General features: G+C 49.1%; 1 long non-coding RNA gene across 2 annotated transcripts; it reads right to left on the bottom strand.

Annotated features, from left to right (window-relative positions):
• Nucleotides 1-521: 521 nt before the first annotated feature.
• LOC308627147 lies at nucleotides 522-11,886 on the bottom strand. Of its 2 annotated transcripts, none has more exons than XR_014017355.1 (4): nucleotides 11,720-11,886; nucleotides 7,061-7,243; nucleotides 3,540-4,396; nucleotides 522-2,635 (listed from the first exon to the last, which is right to left on the bottom strand). It is a non-coding gene; the product is annotated as an uncharacterized lncRNA (long non-coding RNA). The 2 variants fall into 2 exon arrangements; XR_014017356.1 differs by lacking the exon at nucleotides 11,720-11,886 and adding an exon at nucleotides 10,579-10,661.
• Between the last annotated feature and the right edge of the window lie 9,134 nt (nucleotides 11,887-21,020).

The following is a 21,020-nucleotide window of genomic DNA, read 5'->3' as shown; positions in this document are numbered from 1 at the left end:
TTGAGCTAGAGAGGAGAAGAGGATGGTCAGATCCACGTGGGGCAGGTGGACGGAAAGCAGGAGAGGGGCAGTTCCCAGTTTTGAAGGTGGAGGAAGCAGCAATGACCCTTCTAGAATGCAGGCCTCCTCCAGAAGCTAAAAGAGGCAAGGAACAAATTCTCCCCTGGAGCCTCCAGAAGGAATCAGCCCTGCCGACACCATGATTTTAGTCTGCAAGACTCATTTTCGACTTCTGACCTCCAGAATGGTAAGAGAATAAACATAGATGGTGTTAAGTCACTAAGTTCTTGAGATTTGTCAGAGCAGTGAGAAGAAACTAATACACGTGTGTAGGACCATGCGTTCCCCTTGGGCATGAGGCATCAAACCTACCATGGGGTAGGAGAGACTTCAAAGACAACAGAGCGAAAATATTTTAGGCTGCAACAATTTCAGATCTACTAGGGTCCAGAATGCAAGATTTGCTTGAATGGCTACCCTAAAATATAAGCCGTCAAAGACATCCCAGGCTGCATGCAGGCTGTTTGTTTGTTTTATTGCAGTGTAGTTGATTTACAATGTTGTGTTAGTTTCGGGGGTACAGCAAAGTCAATCAGTTATACATATACATATATTCGCTCTTTTTTAGATTCTTTCTCCATATAGGCCATAACAGAGTACTGAGAAGAGTTCCCTGTGCTCTACAGTAGGTCCTTATTAGTTATCTATTTTACATATAGTAGTGTGTGTATAGCAATCCCAATCTCCCAATTTATCCCTGCCTCCCTTACCTCCTGGTAACCATAAGTTTGTTTTCTACATCTGTGACTCTATTTCTGTTTTGTAGATAAGTTCATTTGTACCCTTTTTTTAGAGTCCACATACAAGCAGTACCCTATGATATTTGTCTTTCTCTGTCTGATTTACCATGCCAGCTGTTTCTAACTGTGTCTTCACAGATCAGGGCACCCACTAGCAGATTCAGCACCATGACAGCCTTGACTGTCATCCCCTGGGGTCTCCCGCTGCGGGACACATGCGTGACTGATTGACAGCCCCACTGCTGTGCTCTGAACCCACCCTGAGCCACACAGGTGCTCCCACCAATGACCCAGCGAGAAAGGGAAATAAAGGTAGGCCCATCCCGGCAGGATGTGGGATGCCTACGATGGGGGACCCTGGCTCCAGGATTCCCCATCAGCCTGCACAAAAACTTCCTTAGAACCGTGCTGAGGCCTGAGCCCCTCCTGTCTCACTCCGCATGGAGGCCAGAGTTGCATCTCAGCCTGAAGCCTCTCCCACCTCCTCCTTTTCTCCTAGAGCTGTTTTCCCTAATGACCCACTTGCACATCGAATCTCACCTTGGCATCTTCTTTTTTCTTTGTTTTTTTTTTTTTTTTGCCGTGCCACGTGGCTTGCGGGATCTTAGCTCCTCGACCAGGGATCGAACCTGTGCTCGCGGCAGTGAATGCCCGGAGTCCTAACCACTGGACCGCCAGGGAAGTCCCTCATCTCGGCATTTTCTTTTCTTTTTTTTTTTTTAATAAATTTATTTATTTTGGCTGCATTGGGTCTTTATTGCTGCGCGCGGGCTTTCTCTCGTTGTGGCAAGTGGGGGCTACTCTTCGTTGGGGTGCGCAGGCTTCTCATTGTGGTGGCTTCTCTTGTGGCTGAGCACCGGCTCTAGGCGTGCGGGCTCTGTAGTTGTGGCTCGCGGGCTGTAGAGCACAGGCTCAGTAGTTCTGGCACACGGGCTTAGTTGCTCCGCGGCATGTGGGATCTTCCCGGACCAGGGCTCGAACCCATGTCCCCTGCATTAGCAGGTGGATTCTTAACCACTGCGCCACCAGGGAAGTCCCTTGGCATCTTCTTGAAGGACCCAAACTGACCCAGCACTGTGAGAACTAGAAAAAGAGAACTCCCTGGGTGGATGCATTACAACAATCAAATGCTTCTTCCAGGATAAGCAGCTGAGCAAGCAAGCCGAGCACGGCCCGAGAGCACCCCAGTCCCCTCTCCAGTGGGCGCCTTTGTGCAGCGCACAACACACACACTGCGCGTGGCAGGCTGCTGAAGACCGCTTGGCTGGAAGGGGATTTTGGACGGAACACTGATGCAGGCGGGCCAGGAAGCTCCCATCTCACTACGCGGGGGACCAGGAGAAGCCCAGGCACACCCTGCACACACAGGACCAAACGCTACTCCGCATCTGCCCTCTGGGCTGTGCCCACCACGGGCACCCCAGGAGCTGAGTGAAGACACTGTTCTCAGCTAGGACCACTCTGTGTGGCCTGCGCTGGGTTTTCTAGAACCTTGAATGACTAGATGGCATTCTTTATAAAGGTGGATTTTAGCTTCTCTTGAAAACTCAGCTGACCTCATACACAGAGTCCATGTCGTCCACTTGGGCAGTGCCACTTCACAGTGACGTCGCTCTCTGGCCAGGCCCCATGTATCCCAGCCTGCCACAGTCCCCACGTGGGCCGTTCCAACCCCTCTCCTGCCAGGGCTGGCCAAGCTGGTGATGCCACCGACTCGCTGTGTGACCTTGGCCCAGCCGCTGCCCCCCTCTGAGTCCTCCTCACCTATTCCTGCAACCGAGGGGGACAGGCTCTTCTCATCTTCAAGGGCCCTCCAGCTCCGGGCACCGACATCGCTGGGGAAGATGGAGAGGGAGATAAAGAGAAAACAGTTCTGCTTAATTGCCTCATTAAGCTCTCCTTGTTGGAAAGCCAGAATTGGAGCAAGCTTCCTCTGTTTTATTGCTTGCTTGCACCCTCCCCAGCTGAATGATGCAGCTGAATGCTGAGGGGGAGGGGGAGGGGCCTGGAGACAGAGGAGGGTCCTTGGGAAGGACCTGGCCAGCCTCAGGCATGGTGAAGTTCACATCCCTGTCAGGGTTTTATTTGGCCACATGGAACAGAACCCCTCCAAAGCCATTTTTTGTTTGTTTGTTTCTTTCTTTGTTTTGGCCAAGTCTCGCATCTTGTGGGATCTTCGATCCCAAACGACGAGGGATTGGACCGGGGCCCCCGGCAGTGAAAGCGCTGAGTCTTAACCACTGGGCCGCCGGGGAGCTCCCTCCCCAACAGCCACCTAAAAGAGAGTGGGATTTATATTCCTCCCATGTGCCAGTGATGATTACAAATGCTACTGTGGAACATGACTTATGCAGGTGCCCAGGGCTGTTCTCAGCATGGCACAGAGATGAACTCATATTAACCCATGTCTTGGGGTGATTAGTGTCTCCCCAAAATTCACATCCACCTGGAACCCGTGAATGTGACCTCATTTGGAAATGGGGGTTTGCAGATGTAACCAAGTTCAGACGAGGTCATACCAATCAGGGTGGGCCCTTAGCCAATGATGGCTGTCCTTATAAGAAGAGGGAACTTTGGACACAGAGACACACAGAGGGAAGACAGTTATGTGTTGACAGAAGCAGAAATTGCAGTGATGCATCTACAAGCCAAGCAACATCAAGGACGGCCGGCAACCACCAGAAGCTCAGAGAGGGGCACGGAATAGATTCTCCCCCAGCGACCCCAGAAGTCACCAACCTTGCTGATGGCTTGATTTCAGATTTCTGGCCTCCAGAACTGTGAGCGATTAGATTTCGGTTTTTTAAGCCACTAAGTCTATGGTACTTTTGTTGTGGCAGCCCAGGAAATGAATACACTCCAAGAAGTGGGTTCTGTCTTCATCCACATTTTACAGATGGGAAACTGAGGCACAGAGAGGGCAACTAGGGCAAAGTTGTACAGCCTGTAAGTAGTAGAGTCAGGATTTAAACCCAGCCCATTGGGTTCCACCTCAAAGATTTTCTGCCAGAGAGAGAGGCACATGCGCAAGTGGACACGCGTCTGTGTGCACAGATGCAGCCAGGAACCTCTGCAGGGTCACCTGTGGGGTGCAACAGGGTACACACGGTGCTGACACAGAGGATTTGGCCCGAGTCCACAGAAAGCGCCTGTGAAGTGATGACGAACGGGCCACGGGAACCGAGTCGCCACAGCGTGATCACATGATCACATTACCAGCTCAGTTGGAAGGAATATGGCCAGTCTGATGGATGAGATTTAGCAGGTCAGAGCCTTTGCTGATGGGATGATCCCCAATCGACTGTGCGTGGCAGGAAGCCTCAGCACAGGAAGGAATGCCTGGGCTGGCGATCAGCATGGACCATCAGGGGACGGTGCTCAAACAGAGAACGGGACGTCCTTGGAGAGCTGGGGCTTTCCTCTGACACCACTTCCCTTAGTCTGTCTGAGCCTTTGTTTCTTCCTCCGTGAAATGGGGCCACGGATACACACAACGTGGATGATCTCACAGATGTTATGTTGAGCGGAAGAAGCTAAACACAAAAAAGCACGTTCTGGATGACGCCATTTCTACGAAATTCTGCCAGGAAACTAACCTACGGGGAGAGAGTCAGAATAGTGGTTCACTCAGCAGGGTGGGTGCTACTGACAAGGAAGGGACCCAAAGGAGCCTTCTGGGGGCTGGAAATGTTGTGTATCTGGAGCTGGGGGGTTGTTACTTGGGTATATACACACATGGGGAAATTCATCAAGCTGCACCTTAAGATTAGTTCCCTTTACATATATATGTAAATGCATATGTATGTATATTTCATTGGAAGGAGGGAATGGAGGGAGGGAAGGAGAGGGGAGGGGAGGGGAGGGGAGGACAGGATGGAAGGAAGTTAGTTTTCGGTCACTAATGTCCTAAGTATTAAATCCTATAAAACGGATTGACAACTCGGGGGCTGGTACAACTTTTATTCCCATTTACAACAAGGCAGTAATTCCGAGGATGCACAGTTGGAACCCGGCAGATGGACCTTTCACCTGCACTCCCCCAAGTACCACCTCCTTTTCACCCTATGAATCCCCAGTCCTAGTCAAGAACAGTGTGGTGGGCAAAGCAGAGTTACTCCAATGAAACTTCATGGCCACAGCCCCCAGATCCTCCCCTGAGCTCCAGGAGAAAAGGAGGTGGTTGGAGGGCAACGAGCCAGGGCCCTTTGGGCTCCCCACCCCGGCAGCACAGTGGCAGAGACCGTCCTAGTTGTCCCCCCAAATCCAATGGCCCCTTCTTCCTGAGTAAGAGAAACCCTGACTTTTAGCTGGGCGCACAGCTGGCGGGAACAAAGCCAACATTTCCAGGCTCCCTTGCAGCTAGGTGTGGCCGAACAATTCAGTCCTGAAACTGAGTCCTCCTAACGCTGAGTTCCCTTATTGAGTTTATGATTAATCTCACTCTGCAAACCTTTATTCCCTTTCTTGTCCCCTCTGACCTCAATCCTGTGCTAACTGAACACTAATCACCCAGAGTCAGATGCTAAAATTGCAGTTGTTGATGACATCATTAATGTACTAAAATTGCTCTTATAGATCTCATCATTAACGTGCAAACTCAGGGTGTTTCTCCAGGGCAATATGAGCTCACAGACACCTGAGCCATGGATCATTTGACCAGAAAATCATAAACCAGAGACATCCTGAATCCTGATTAAGAAATGTCACATGATGATGATTAATCTCAGCCTCTATTGTTCTTCCTCTTTTTAAAAAAAACCCTTAACTCAAAAACCAAGTGGGAGTGGATCTGAGGCTTGTCTCCCACTCCCTTGCTTGGTGCCGTGTAATAAATTCTTACTTTGCTGCAAATTCCCACTCTCAGTCTGGCTTCCTGCACCACAGGCACGCAGGCATACTGCTCTGTTTCAGTACTGGCCACCAAGGTGTAAGTGGAAGCAGTATGTTTGATGTCTGGGAAGGATCCTTAAAGGGAAGAGAAATGGTTGTCTTCTGGCCTTCTCCTTTCTACTGGCTGGAATTCAGATATGGTGGCTGGAGCTGCAGCAGCCCTATTAGACCATGAGATGCAAGCCACGACTCCCTCCTGATTTTTTTCTTCTAAGAAGTAAACTTTTATCTTGTTTAAACTCCCATTCCGGGGTTCTCTTTCAAATGTTTTCCTAACTCATAATGACAATAAAGTGTCCAAGCAGTCACAGGGTTTCAAGGTTTTGGGGGTAGCCTCCAAATAGCCTTGTTTTGTTTGAAAGGAAGTGATCTTTTTTGAGGGTATTCCTGAGGCCTTAGCACTGATCACAGAGGTGACATTTGGAATGACAGAAGGACCCAGCCATGCTTGTATATTTTGGACTTGTGTGTAGAGGCAGTGTGATTTAAATACCTCTAACCCATCAAGTGTTACCCACCATAGGGAAAAATATTTCAAATAGCAAACTAAACTCCAGCAGCTATTACATCATCCCTATTCCAAATTCATTTTCTCAGTATCTTGTAAATTGCAAACTATCTCCAACATAGAAAGGGTAAAGTTAATAACAGTAACAGATTGTCTATCTCCAACCACACGAATTAAACAGATATTAACACTTTGCCAAATTTGCTTCAGATCTCTCCTTTTACAGAATTAAAAGGTTGCAGATCCAGCTAAAGCCCTCCTTCTCCCACAAACACACACAGCATCCTCTCCTCCAGCCCCACACCCCAGCCTCCAAACCCAGACTTCTCCTACACAGACTGTCTCCATAAACCATAGGTGGTGTGGTAAAAACCGCTTTCTTATTCTAACTATTTAAATTCATTTGCTCATACATAGTTGAAGCCATCACTTTACTGCAATTTATGTAAGACTACTGAGCCCATTGGGAGGATGTAGGTCTTTGGGGAAATTTTATTCCACCAATATTGCCCAAAGACATATGTGCTATTTTATCTTTCTCTAGTCCATGTTACAGTAAATGCGTAAGTTATTCAAATTAAAAGAAACAGCTGAACTGTGTACCAGCTAAAATTATCCTGCGTACCACCAACAGTACCCTACCAGTTGGGAACACAATCTAACCAGCCCCATGAGAGCTGGATTCTGTGACCCCACTCTCCTCCGAAGGTCAGCCAAACTAGAATGTTCCAGACACTTCTGATGGTACCCTGTGACAATAAAAATAAAACTTGAGCACCAATCCCCATGATAGGAATATTTCTTAACTTGTAATTTATGCATATGTCCTCTGGTATTAGTCAGCCGTTTTCTTACTGCTCACCTGTATTACTGGAATTATCCTCCGTCAGTCGCTTCTCTGCAGGGAGATGTTTAAGCCACTTGTCCATTTCATGAGGGTTACTTTAGTTAATCCCAGGTACTCTGGTCTTAAAGTCGCTAGCCCGGGCTTATTCACGCTGCAATTGTGACAGGTGTAGAGGGCACTCCTTCACCCCAGGTGCTGCTGAAAAACAAACAAACAAGCATTTATTGAATGCTTACTGTGTTCCAGGGCTGTTCTAAGCTGCTTTACTCAGACTAGCTCATTTAAGCCTCACAACAGCCCAGGAAGTGGTGTTATTGTTCATTTACAACTGAAGCTCAGAGGCTGAGAAAAGGTCAAGGTCACAGAGCTGTCAAAGGGGAGGCGGGAATTAAACCCAGGCTGACCAGCTCTCAGCCCACACGCTTACTTAGCCAGTGCCCTTCAGCCCTCCTGCAGGAAAAGGGCAACCCTCTGTTTTCTAAGTCATCTTGGGAAGGGATTGTGACATGGGACCCGCTGACATTTGGCCTGAGAGCAGGGGCACCCATAACGAGTCGGACCTTAAATACTAGTAGAGAATCTTTACCTGTGGATTAGGTTCTAAAGTGAACCAGTGAGTTAAAAAAAATTAATATAACCAGTTATCCTTAAATCACGCCTAAAGTAGAAGACCATGCCAGGGAAGTATAGCACAGCAAGCGGCTCCTCTGTTGTGTGTGCAGGTCTTTGCCTGCTTGCTCTACCCTTGGCTGTGACCTTTATTTGCTGGGCTGTCCAATCAGCTGGCTTCCACCCAGTGTCAGCCAATGGGAGGCACCGGTTGGAACTGGAGGGCGGGAGGAAGGGAGCACCTAGAGTGTTCAGAGTATTTCTCCCCTTCTCTCTTCTATGTTTTTTTTTTTTTTTTTTTTTTTTGGCCATGCAGCTTACGGGATGTTAGTTCCCTGACCAGGGATTGAACCCATGCCCCCTGCAATGGAAGCAGGTGTCCTAACCACTGGACTGCCAGGGAATTCCCTCCTTTGGTGGTTTTCTCCAGTAGTGGCTGCATCTCTGCTGCATGTCTACTGTATCTCTAGCTCTTGCCAGACAGCCCTGCCAGGGCTCTAGTTCCGCTGGATGAACCAAGCTCCTAGTTTGGGTACCACCACCTCCTCCATCTGTCCCTCTAGTTTAGCAACGGCAGTGGCTTCCTGCTGTTACTGACCACTGGGCTTCCCAGCTCTTCCGTCACCTGTGTGACCAAATCCCTGCATTAAACTCCTTTTGTTGAAACACCTAGGGTGATTTCTGTTTTCCTGATTGGACTCTGATTGGATATGCACTGAACAATGTTTGGGGGCCATGTCATATCAAAACTATGTACATTTGGTTGGCATTCCAAGTGTTGATAAGTAGAGCAACTGGAACTCCCAGATGTCATAGATGGTAGTGAAAACTGGGAGAGCTACTTTGGAAAACTGTCAGTAGCTACTAGAGCTAAGCCCATGCCTAGTCTATGATTCAGTAATCCCACTTCCAGACATGCTCCCAAGAAAAATGCTTACAAATGACCATCAAAAGACATAGACGAGGGGCTTCCCTGGTGGCGCAGTGGTTGAGAGTCCACCTGCCAGTGCAGGGGACACGGGTTCGTGCCCCGGTCCAGGAAGATCCCACATGCCGCGGAGCAGCTGGACCTGTGAGCCATGGCCGATGAGCCTACGCATCCGGAGCCTGTGCTCCGCAACGGGAGAGGCCACAGCAGTGAGAGGCCCGCGTACCACAAAAAAAAAAAAAAAAAAAAGAAGACATAGACGAAAACATCCACAGCAGCTTTCTCTGAAATAGCCCCTCTATTCATACAACTGAAAACTGCACAGAAATTTAAAAAGAACAAACTGTTGGTTTACATGTCAACATGAATGACTCTCACCACCAACGGAAAGCGGAAGAAGCCGGACACCGTGTCTGTTAAGAGCTCATCCGCTGTCGTTTCATTGAAGTGAGGTTTGGGAATGGGTATAAGGGATCCACGTGATGCAGTCCCAACAATAGGGACCCCCGGAAGGGAGGGGTGGGCTCTGCCGGGCATGAGGGCAACTTCTGCGGTGATCAAAATCTTCCACGTCTGGATCAGGGTGCTAATAACCTTGGCGTAAATGTGCAAAATCCACCTAGCTTCACATTTAAGATTTGTGCACCTTCCTGTGTATTGTTCCTCAATAAAAATTCTTAACTTTGACCATGAAGTTCTCTCTCAGCTTGGCAATATGACCAATGACTGACATGGCAGTGGGGACAACAGACATCCCCCCCGCCCCTGCAAGCAGGGATGTGAACAAATACTTACACACACTCATGTTCACAGCAGCACTATTCACAATAGCCGAAAGGTGGAAGTAACCCACGAGTCCATCAACAGATGAACTTAATGTGGTTTACATATACAATAGAATATTGTTTGGCCATAAAAAGTAATGAAGCTGCTGTGAACCTAAAAAATAAAGTCTATTAAAAAAAAAATAGGGCTTCCCTGGTGGCGCAGTGGTTGAGAGTCTGCCTGCCGATGCAGGGGACACGGGTTCGTGCCCCGGTCCGGGAAGATCCCACATGCTGCGGAGCAGCTGGGCCCGTGAGCCATGGCCACTGAGCCTGCGTGTCCGGAGCCTGTGCTCCGCAGCGAGAGAGGCCACAACAGTGAGAGACCCGCGTACCGCAAAAAAAAAAAAAAAAAAAAAATAGAGAGAGAGAGTGTATATGGGGGGGGGGAAGAATGAAGTACTGATACGTGCTACGGCATGGATGAACCTCAAAAACGTGATGCTAAGTCAGCCAGAGGCAAAAGGACAAATACTGTATGATTCCAATGTATGAATTTTGTAGGGGAAGCACCATTCAGTCTATAGCATGTACATTTACTACAGTAAAAAATAAAGCAAAAAAAAACCCCACAAAAAACATTATATATATATATATAAAACACACACGCACAAACCCTGACCCGCCTGGCTGAAGACAGGAATGACCCTGGTGCAATTTACGCTCCAGAGCCCAGAGCCCTGCGTGGAACCAGGCTGAGACCACACGCTTACTTTTCCTGTGCTTTTCCTGTGCTCCATCCTGCCTCTCTCTGTGGTCTTTTGCCCCAGGAAATCACTCCTGTAAGTATCCCTCTCTCTCGGGCTGCAATTATTAGGAGCAGGGGTGCAGGGGCCACACGGGGACTCAGACCACAGCCCTGGGTGTCCACCTCCCCATCCCCCCCTTTTTTTAACATTTATTTATTTATTTGGCTGCATCAGGTCTTAGTTGCGGCATGCAAGATCTTCGTTGTGGCATGTGGGATCTTTCGTTGCGGCGCCTGGGCTTCTCTCTAGTTGTGGCACGGGCTCCAGGGCATGCGGGCTCAGTAGTTGCGGCGTGGACTTAGTTGCCCCAGGGCATGTGGGATCTTAGTTCCCCGACCAGGGATCAAACCCATGTCCCCTGCGTTGGAAGGCGGATTCTTAACTACTGGACCACCAGGGAAGTCCCCCCATCCCCTTCTTTACCTGCAGCAGGCTCGGCCTGGCTGTCTAAGTGTAAAGCTGATGTGGCACCAGCCTGTCCGCAGCGTCCAAAAGTCCTTCTGAAGCCTGTGGAAAATCTGGTTTGAGAGCTAATGGCCAGGAACGGCCAGGAACAGCAGGTCTCTGCTCCCTGGGACCTGCCCCCGGGCCCCGCCTGCCGGAAGCGAACCGTGTCTTATTAAATCCACAGTCAGCACGCCTGACCCAGACTCTGATCTCAGGGGCACGGCCCCGTGACCTCACCAAGGGGTTACCAGCTGAAGCCGTGAGCACAGAGCACACAGGGGGAAGGGGAAGGGAATCACAGGGCCCGGGGCCTGGCCTGGGAAGTCTCATTTCTGGGTGGCAGAGAGCAAGCAGGGGTGTCTCAAAGATACACACAGCTCCAGGTTTCATTCTCGACTTTCTTTGCTGAAATAATCACTGTGTACAAACATGAAATATTGGGTCCCCAGACAGCACTAATTGTGTCTCCTCTGAAAGGACTGGTGACAGGATGTTGCACTGAAATAATTATGGCTTTTGCATGTGAAAGGGGAGGGAGGGGAGGAAGGGAGAAGATCTTATTTGATTATTTATAGTAAATAGCAGGAGCCCAGTTGGATAAAGAGAGAGCGTTCCATTTTTTTGCAGAGAGAAAGGCAGCCACCCCCGTCTGGGGCTGTGGAGTGACTTCTGGCCGGACGTGGGCTTCTTCACTAGGGGGACAAGAGACTTTGCTGGACCAGAAATCGAGAAAGATAGATATGCCCTGTTTGACTGAGGGCAGTCGGGTGGCTGGTGGAATCCGGGTCCCTTGTCCTAATTAATAGTCAAGTGTTAACAGTGTAAAGATTGCCAAGATGTTCCAAATATGGCCCTCCATGACCTACTGGTGTTTAGAGAAGAAGCCGTGGGGAGAAGGGAACATCGCGTGTTAAGCACCTACTACGTCCCTGCTGGGTGCTTTATCAGCATGCCTTTCATTGCCTGTGGCTGTATGTTCAAATATGCAACAAAGCTTTATTGAACACCTACTATAAGCTGCACGGCAAACAATCACAGAAGCTCAGCGCATGGCACAATAAGCATCGATTTAGCTGGGTGCAGGGTGGCCGGGACCCACTGCTCTAGGCTGGCTCACCTGGCAGTCTCTGGAGGCGTCACCTGGACGGGTTTTGCCGCTGCAGGTTGGGTGATGGAGCGGCTCAGAGGCTCAGCTCTCTCATCCTCTCTCTGGGACCAGCATCCTCTCCTCGTGGGGATGGAAGAGGAGCAGGAGCGCAAGTAAAATCCAGCAAGGGCTATGCTCGGACCTGCCACGTGGTTAAAGCCAAAATCAAGCGGTAGAAAAGCAAACCCCGCCCCCAGAGTGGGAGGAGCTGGGCAGTGGGAGGAGCTAGAAGAGTGGGAGGAGCTGTGCAGTGGGAGGAGCTAGAAGAGTGGGAAGAGCTGGGCAGTGGGAGGAGCTAGAAGAGTGGGAGGAGCTGGGCAGTGGGAGGAGCTAGAAGAGTGGGAGGAGCTGGGCAGTGGGAGGAGCTAGAAGAGTGGGAGGAGCTGGGCAGTGGGAGGAGGTGGAAAGGCGTAGAGGGTGAGGACTGGAAGCCAAGCCCAAAATATGCTGCTCGTACATCTTCTGTGCCAGACTCTGTGCTGTTTGCTTGAGGAAGCCATTGTTTATTAGACACGGAGTGTGGGCCACTTATTCATACATTCCGCAAATATTTACTGAGCGCCTGCCAGCCAGCACTGTGGAACCGGCACCGTGGAGTGCTGGAGAAACCCTTGTCAACAAAAACAGATAAGTCACTGCCCTGGTGGTCCTCACAGGGTGTGTAGGGGGAGGAGGTCACAAAACAATGTACCGCGTGCATGAATGTCAGCTATGCTTAGCGTTGTAAACAAGAGGCGCTTGTGCTAGGGACGCCTATAATACGGGACCTGACCTAGCCTTGGGGGCTGAGGGAAAGCTCTCCTAAGGAAACCATCGATGATGGAGCTGAACCTTGAGAGATGCGTGGTAATGCCCTTGTGAAGGGGGAAGAGAAAAGCATCCTGGGAGGAGGGCTCAGCAGGTGCAAAGGTCCTGCAAGGAGAAGTTTGCTTGCAGAGGCAGAGAAGGGTGGGGAGGCTGGTGGCGGGGGAGGCTGGTGGCGGAGCGCGGGTACAGGCAGCATGCTATGAACACCAGCCCCCAGGGCACTGCGGCTGATCGCCCAGTGGGCACAGCACTCAGAATCTGGCAGCTCTAAGGGCTGGTGACAATGTCCAGGACCTTAAACAGAGCATATGCTGCCTCTAAAATAGAAAAGAGTGGCAGAACTGAAGTTAATAACTGTCAACTTGGATCTTGACAGAACCTGTATTTTGTTAACAAGTCACGTGCAGCTCAAAGCAACTCTTAGAGGTCCCTGCTTTTAAACCACAGTAGTGGTAGGACTGGTGCTTCCCAGAAGATGGAGTAGGTGTGCTTTTCCCCTCTTCTTCTCACTACATATACCTTAAACCTAAAGCTGGCTTACACTTGTGTAGTCTTTTCCATCTGCAGGCACTGCTTCAAGTGCTCTAAGACCCATTCTATTAATCTCCCCCATGTACTATGTCAGATATCGGTAAGCGTTAAGGACAAAACATAAAACAGGGCAGGGAACCCAGGAGGTGCAATTTTAAGCAGAGTAGCAGAGGCGTCGCCACCGAGAAGGGGTCGGTTCACCTAAAAGGGGAAGACGGCACAGCCAGAGCAAAGGCCCGGAGGCTGGAATGTGCCTGGAAAATTTCAGGAACTGTTAGGAGGCCAGTGTGGCTGGTGCTGAGTCAGCAAAGGGGCCAATATTGAAAAACGAAGGCAGAAAGGGCATGGGGGCTTGTGCTGAGAAGCCTGAGCTGCTATGTTGCATTAAGAATGTACAGATTGGGACTTCCCTGGTGGTCTAGTGGTTAAGAATCCACGCTTCCACTGCAGGGGCCGCGGGTTCAATCCCTGGTTAGGGAACTAAGATCCCACATGCTGCACAGCCAAAAAAAAAAAAAAGAATGTGTAGATTGGGAATTCCCTGGCTGTCCAGTGGTTAGGACTTGGTGCTTTCACTGCTGGGGGCCTGGATTCCATCCCTGGTCAGGGAGCTAAGATCCCGCAAGCTCCGCAAGCTGTGCAGTGTGGCTTAAAAAAGAAAAAAAAAATGTGCGCAAGCCACCCAAAACGGGGGTCAGAGACAGGTGGCTCCCTCAGCATCCAAGCTCCCATTTTGAGGAAGTGAAACCCACGGGGTTGTTCTCATGGAAGATGCAGTTTCAATACACCCCTACAAAGGAGGCGGAGTCACAAGATTTATTCCTTACACATCCCAGAAGCGAGGGCACATGATGAGTTGGGGAGAGAAGGACGGTCTTCTGCCCCAGGTTACCAGCCAGCAAAAGACAGAAAGCAGGGTAGGGAGCACTGATGACTTCTACGGTGGTTGGGACAGAGATCGCTAACTTTTTGCGGGCTTAACTCTAAGTGGTTATTTTCAAATGTGCCCCGGGAAGATCAAAGTGCGAACTTGTGGCGGGCAGCCTAAACTCAGCCTCAACTCTAAATGTCCGGACTCTGGATGTGAGCAGGGTTATCAAACCATAAATTGTCTGGGCAGCAACGCAGAACAAAAACAGTTGTTTTTCTCATCACAGGAGGTGAGAGCGTACAGAGCTTTGAGACCACAGTGAGAACTTTGATTTTTACTCTGAGGGAAGTGGGAGCCATGGAAGACTCTACAGCAGAAGAGCAGGTTGTAAGAGGATCCCTCTGGCTGCCATGTGGGGAATGGACTCAGTGGGGCCAGTCCAGGCTGGGACCTGGGTGAGGGCAGTGGAGGTTAGGTAAAGTGATTAGACTCTGGATCTATTGTGAACAGAAAAGCAACAGGATTTCTTAATGAATTGGAAACCAGGAATGAGAGCCTCAGGCTGCTGGCAGTTGACAAAAAGAGGAGTCAGGGATGACTGAGGATTTTAGCCCAGCAACCAGAAGATGAAGTTAGCGTCCACAGAGATGGGGAGACGGCAGCAGGAGCAGGTCTGAGGTCGATTTTAAACACGATCAGCGTGAGCTGCCCGTGAGGCATCTGCAGCCAGCCAGGTTTTCCTCTAAGGACACAGCAGCAGAAAATGTAATGCACTGTCTGGTTGAAGCTTCTGAAAATCTTCACTTGTCAGATTTGTTCTCCTCTGGGGATAAAACAAACCGACCAGATCTTTCTCCACCATCTCTCCTGAGCGCAGCAAGCCTCCAACTGGGTCGGCCTCAATCGGCTGGGCAGCTGGCGCCATAAATCACCGAGTGATGATGCCAGGGCCTTCAGAGGACGTCTCCTGGTATGAGGCTCAGACAATAGAAGGGGATTCGGATGAGCTCACACAGCGGCGGGCACATTAGATTTGCCATAAATTATTACAAAGTAACAGGAAATCACAGTGATCTCAGCTGAGCTGCAGAAGGAACAAGGGGAGGGTGGAGGGACCCTCACAGCCCCGCATGCTCCAAATCATCACCTTGCTCTGTGTGTGCACACACGTGTGTGCACATGTGTGTGTGTTTGTGTCCCAGAGTAGACCATAAACAGACGTGGCATGAATGAGAAATTTGAAGGTTGAGAACATCGGGTGATTTCTCTGCTTCGCTACTGAAAAGCTGTGTGTCCTTGAGCAAGTTACGTCACCTCTCTGAGCCTCGGTTTTCTTATCTGAAAAATGTCGACAATAACTACACCTACTTCATAACACAGCGGGGGAGGACGTGTGGTAGCATTCATCCCTAAACCATTTGTTGCCTTTCTGGTTCTCCTCCCCAGCACACAGTAGGATTGCGTTTCCCCACCCCTTGAATTTAAGTGAGGTCATGTGACCTGCTTCCACCAATGAAACATGAATGGGCGTGATAGTATCGCATTAAGAGCCCATGCACGGTGCACCGTGATTCACTGCGTTCACTTCCCTTCAAATGTTCTGTTTACCAACAGCAGAGCTGCTCAAGAATACATATATATTTTTCAGATTCTTTTCCATTATATGTTATTACAAGATACTGAGTAGAGTTCCCTGTGCTATACAGTAGGTCCTTATTGGTTCTCTATTTTATATACAGTAGTTTGTATCTGTTAATCCCAAACTCCTAATTTATCCCCATCCCCCCTTCCCACTTTCATAGCTATAAGCTTGTTTTCTATGTCTGTGAGTCTATTTCTGTTTTGTAAATAAGTTCATTTGTATCATTTTTTTAGATTCCACATCTAAGTGATATGATATTTGTCTTTCTCTGATTTACTTCCCTTAGTATGATAATTTCATCTTCTTACAAGTACAGCAGTCCTATTGGATTAGGGCCCACCCTAATGATATCATTTTAACTTAGTTACCCCTTCCAAGACCCTATTTCCAAATACAGTCACATTCTGAGGTACCGAGGGTTAGGACTTCAACATATGAATTTTGGAGGGGACACAATTCATCCCATAATGGTTGGTTACCCTCCTTTGACAGCGCACAAGGAACTGAAGTCCTGCCGACACTATGTGAGCACATGAGCGATCCTTCCCCAGTTGGGCCTCCAGATGAGACCCAGTCCAGCCAACACCTTACTGCAGCCTTGCAGAGGAACCAGCTAAGCCGAGTCCAGACTCCTGACCCACAGAAACTGTGAGATAAGAAGTGTGGGTCATTTTAAGCTACTCACTTTGTGGTGATTTGAAAAGCAGCAGTAGACAGTGAACAATGAGTCATATCAGCACACTTGTCCAACTTTGTTTCCTTCTGCTGATGCTCAGCACAAAAGCTTCTATTTCCATATTCTCAAGATATTCTTCTGGGAGAACTTCAAGGACCTACATGATTCTTCAGGTTCCTCTTCTGCTTAACCTGATAACTCATCCCACTGGGCTCTCAATCCTTCACTGAAGTGATGGAATTTTGTTTTTATCCAAGTGCTTTCACATGCTTCGTTAATCTATGAGTTCATTTGCTTGTTGGGTTTTTATCTTCTTTCCAGTCACACAAGATAACTGTTCCCTCCTAAATGCAGCTGGGAAGGTGAAGGTCAGAGAGGTGATGCAATCATTGAAATAGACTCCATTCTCTGGGTGCCTTTCACATCACTAATCCAAGCAGCAAACTTGTTGGAGCACAAAGATGCTCTTTGAAAAAGGGATTCAATGGAAAACTGCAGCTCCCCTTAGAGATGCACATTGGGTATGTTGAAGGCACTGATAAATCCAGCACGGGGAGAAACCACTTCAGTGCCTTTTGAGCAACACTGCTCTGATGCACACGGTGACATTGCAGGGTAAGTAAAATTATCCCTACTTTCCAGATGAGAACATTGGGGCTTATTCTAGCACCTTGCCCAAGGTCCCCCAGTTGATACAGTCAGCCTGGGAGGCAGACCCAGGCTGGGAACACCAGAGCCTGGCCCCATATGACTTCCTAAACCAAGCAAGGAATTGAATAAAGCTTCAGCGGATCCTAAGGGGTTGGTTAAGGTCAAGAATTTGCTGGAACAAGGGCAGGGGCTGACTCGGGGGCCAAGTTGATGTTGTTTCTGCTGAAAATATCCCCTGGGTGAAATTCCAACCATCTCCTTTTGCTTTTAAGAGCTACAAATACATATAGTTTTTAAATTTTTATTTTCTTTAAAATGAAATGGGATGAAGGAACTGGCCATCTGGGCTCTGGTGCCCACTGAACTAACATGTGCCTTTTTCCCCAGAGATCTTGCTGGGAATAGTAATACTGTTATTAATAATGGTTCACATCTAGTGAGCCCTCGTGTGTGCGTAGGGTGTGTGCTGTGCTAAGCACTGGACAGTAGTTTCCCATTTAATCCCAACAAGAACCCTGTGAAGTTAGGACTGTTCATGCTCCATTTTGCAGATGAGGAAATTGGGGCATGTAGAGATCAAATGGCTTGGCGAATACCCGGCCAGCAGCAAGAGGCAAATGGCCTTCAGACACAGCGGGAGGAAACTTCGTGAGATTGTATAGAGAATTGCCAAGAGTATGAGAGATTGTGAACCTTGCCAAAATTAACATTGACTACCGGCCTTGGTTAAAAACAGCAGCTGTTTTTACCATGTGCCTAGTGCTGTTTTCAGGCCTTTGTCTGTATGCAGTTGTTTAGTTCTCAGGACAATCCAAGAAGGGAAGAAATGTTATCATCATCCCTATTTTCCAGGTGATGAAACTGAGGCGCAGAAACGTGGAGTGCCATGTCCAGGGTTCCGTAGCTAAGAAGTGGCGAAGCTGGGACTCCAGCACAGAGCCCTGTGCCCTTAACCTTGCACACCACTGCCTCTCTGGGCCTTACCTCTTTTCTTTCCCGTGTTAGCGCATTTTGCAAAGGCAGAAACTGAGCCTCTGCAAGGTGATGCAGGTTGCTCAGGACCACACAGCTGCATGGAAGCAGACTCAATACCTATTCGACCCAGAGCCAGTGTTCTAACCACCAGGCTCCCCCATCACTTCCCGGGAGCACCTGATGCCAGGCCAGAGGTGAATGGGTTGCGCCTTCACTGTGCCACATGCAGCTTGACCAGACAGGCCCCAATGGACCCCACCCTTTCCAGGCCCATTGCCACTCTCTGCTGAGATAATGCTGACCCAAAAGATCAGAGGCAGAAGATGGCTTGGTGCTTTTCACATCTGCTGCTTGCTCAGCATTCTTGCTGAACTTAAAAAAAAAAAAAAAAATCCTTGAGAATGCCAGAACCAGAGCTGTAGCTTGCTTAAAATGAAAAAAAAGAAAAGAAAAAACTGATAATGTCAGGAATCTTTCTTGCAAGCCAATGCAAATCAAACGAGCTTAAGCAGAAAAGGGAATTTATTGGCTCAAGTAACTAAAATTCCAGGAATAGTTTCAGCTTCAGGCATAGCTGGATCCAGGGGCTTAGATAATGTCATCAGGCCTGAGGGTCTCTCTCTCTCTCTCTCCTCTCTCCATGTTGGCTTCACTCACAGATGCCACAGGGTGGCAAAATGGCTGCCAGGAGTTTTATGCTACATCCCCGAGCTGGGGCTCTAACAGAAAAGAGATGCTCCCACAGCCAAGTCTCCAGGATCAGCCCTAATTGGCTATCCTCGACCAATCACAGAGGTCAGAGGAATGCAATAAGCTGATTGGCTTAGATCAGGATCCTCCTCCCTGGAGTTGGGGATGCACCATTTTTGGACTAAGAGTGGAAGGCTGGATCTCCTGAAGACTAATAGGGCTGCTGCCAGAGCAGGAGGAGCAGGTGCTGTGAAGACAGACACAGATTTCACTAGGCCAGGAAGCGAATCAGACACTGTGTGCCGGCATCTTGTGTTTGCCTGCCTCACTCTTCTCCTTCCTGCCCCCGGCTCTTTGCCTGGACGCTGACCTACACCCCCCGCAGCCCGCTGCGCTCTGCCTTCTGTATGCACTTGGCCGATGCGGAGCCCCTGCAGGACTCTGGGGGAGAGGGAGGTCAAGGGCTCCCTAGGGCTGGCTGTTTGCTTCCACTGAGGGGCACAAGGCCTCTCAAGGCAGCAGATGCTACATTCTCTCTCCTGCTGGTTTCTGCAATTTTCCCTCCCCTCCTCCCTTCCAGCCCCGGGTGATAACAGCTCCTCCATTTCTAATCCAGGATTTCCCCCGGGCGTGCCCACACCTTTGCAAATAGGCCCTTTATTCAACCCTCCTGGAATTACCCTTCTGTGACTGCGCCTCCATTTCCTGAAGCCTGGCTCCCAGAAAAGATGCCGAGAGGAAATCCAGTCCGGGCCGGGACACCTGCCTTCTCCCGTGATCCTCGTGCCCCGGCCCCGCCCCCAGGCACCCCAACCCCACCTGACCTTCCCCAAATCCGGAAAGCCAGTGAGTTGGGGAAGACGAAAAAGTTCTGATGATGGCACAACAATGTGAGTGTAACTTAATGCCGCTGAAGTGCACACTTAAATACGGTGAAAATGGTACATTTTATGTTATGTCTATTTTACCACAATTTATTTAAATGCTTGGGCGGGGGAGAGCCAATACACACGAAGCCTTCTCCACCCAGTGGCCCATTTCTGACCCCTCTCCCCAAAGGGGGCGGTTCTAGAGACTCCTGGGAGGCACTTGATGAGGGAGGCGGTCTCCTCTGAATCAATGCCGTATTGATTCTTGTTTTGTGGAGAGAACAAGGCACAGGCTGATTTTCTTCCAGTGGATCTGAACTTCAGATGCCCACAGGCCTCGGGTACGAAATGATGCAAACCATTTCCGCAGCCAACAGGGAGGCGTCCCGGCAACCCGGCCGTGGCCGTCCAGGGGGCGGGAGGGCAGGGAGAAAGGCGTTTGGCAAACCCGACCTGGGAAGGAGCCATGGTGACACGGTCCCATGAGAAGCCCAATTCCCCTTCCCGGCGCGGGAGCTGAGTCACCCTGCCCGGGCCCCCTCCCCCCGCAGCAGCTGCTCTTCCTCCTGTGGGCTGGGAATGCCCTGGTTCTGAGGACAGACGCCCACGGTCAGCGAATGAAGGATGATCCCTTCCGCTGGGAGAAACGAGGAGGCAGACCACACGGCAGCCCAGGTTCTAGATGCTGGTGATAAAGAAGTGAGTCCAGAGACCAGTGGCTGCCTTCACCCAGCTGGCATTCCAGAGTAGCTTGGAAATATAAGTGAGCCACATGCAGAATTAAAAATTCCCTGTAGCCACGTTAAGAAAAAAGGAAAAAGAAGAAAAAAAAGGCAAAAGAAACAGATGAAATTGTATAGCACAGGGAACTCTACTCAATATTCAGTGATAACCTATGAGAAAAAAATCTTAAAAAGATGAATATATGGGACTTCCCTGGTGGTGCAGTGGTTAAGAATCCACCTGCCAATGCAGGGAACACGGGTTTGAGTCCTGGTCCGGGAAGATCCCACATGCCACGGAGCAACTAAGCCCATGTGCCACAACTCCTGAGCCTGTGCTCTAGAGTCCACGAGCCACAACTACTGAAGCCCGTGCTCCTAGAGCCCATGCTCCACAACAAGAGAAGCCACCACAATAAGAAGCCCACGCACCGCCGCGAAGAGTAGCCCCGGCTCTCCATAACTAGAGAAAGCCCATGCGCAGCAACAAAGACCCAACACAGCCAAAAATAAATAAATAAATAAACAAATAAAAAAATAAATAAATGAAAGAATGAATGAATGAATAAATAAAAGAATGAATATATGTATAACTGAATCACTTTGCTGTACATCTGAAATAACCCAACATTGTAAATCGACTATACTCCAATAAAATTAAATTATAAAAAATTATTTAAAAAAAAGAAACAGATGAAATTAAGTTTAATGTTTTATTTAACCTAATCGATCAAAAATATTATTATTTCAGCATCCAATCCACATGAAAAACTATCAGTGAGATATTTACATTCCCTTTTTTCATGTGAACACTTTGGAATCCACTGTATATTCTAC

This window comes from Mesoplodon bidens, assembly GCF_964165515.1.
Source record: "Mesoplodon bidens genome assembly, chromosome: 13".
Lineage (NCBI taxonomy): Eukaryota > Metazoa > Chordata > Mammalia > Artiodactyla > Ziphiidae > Mesoplodon > Mesoplodon bidens.
The sequence above is the reverse complement of the archived record's forward strand: the minus strand, read 5'-3'. Positions and strand labels throughout refer to the sequence as shown.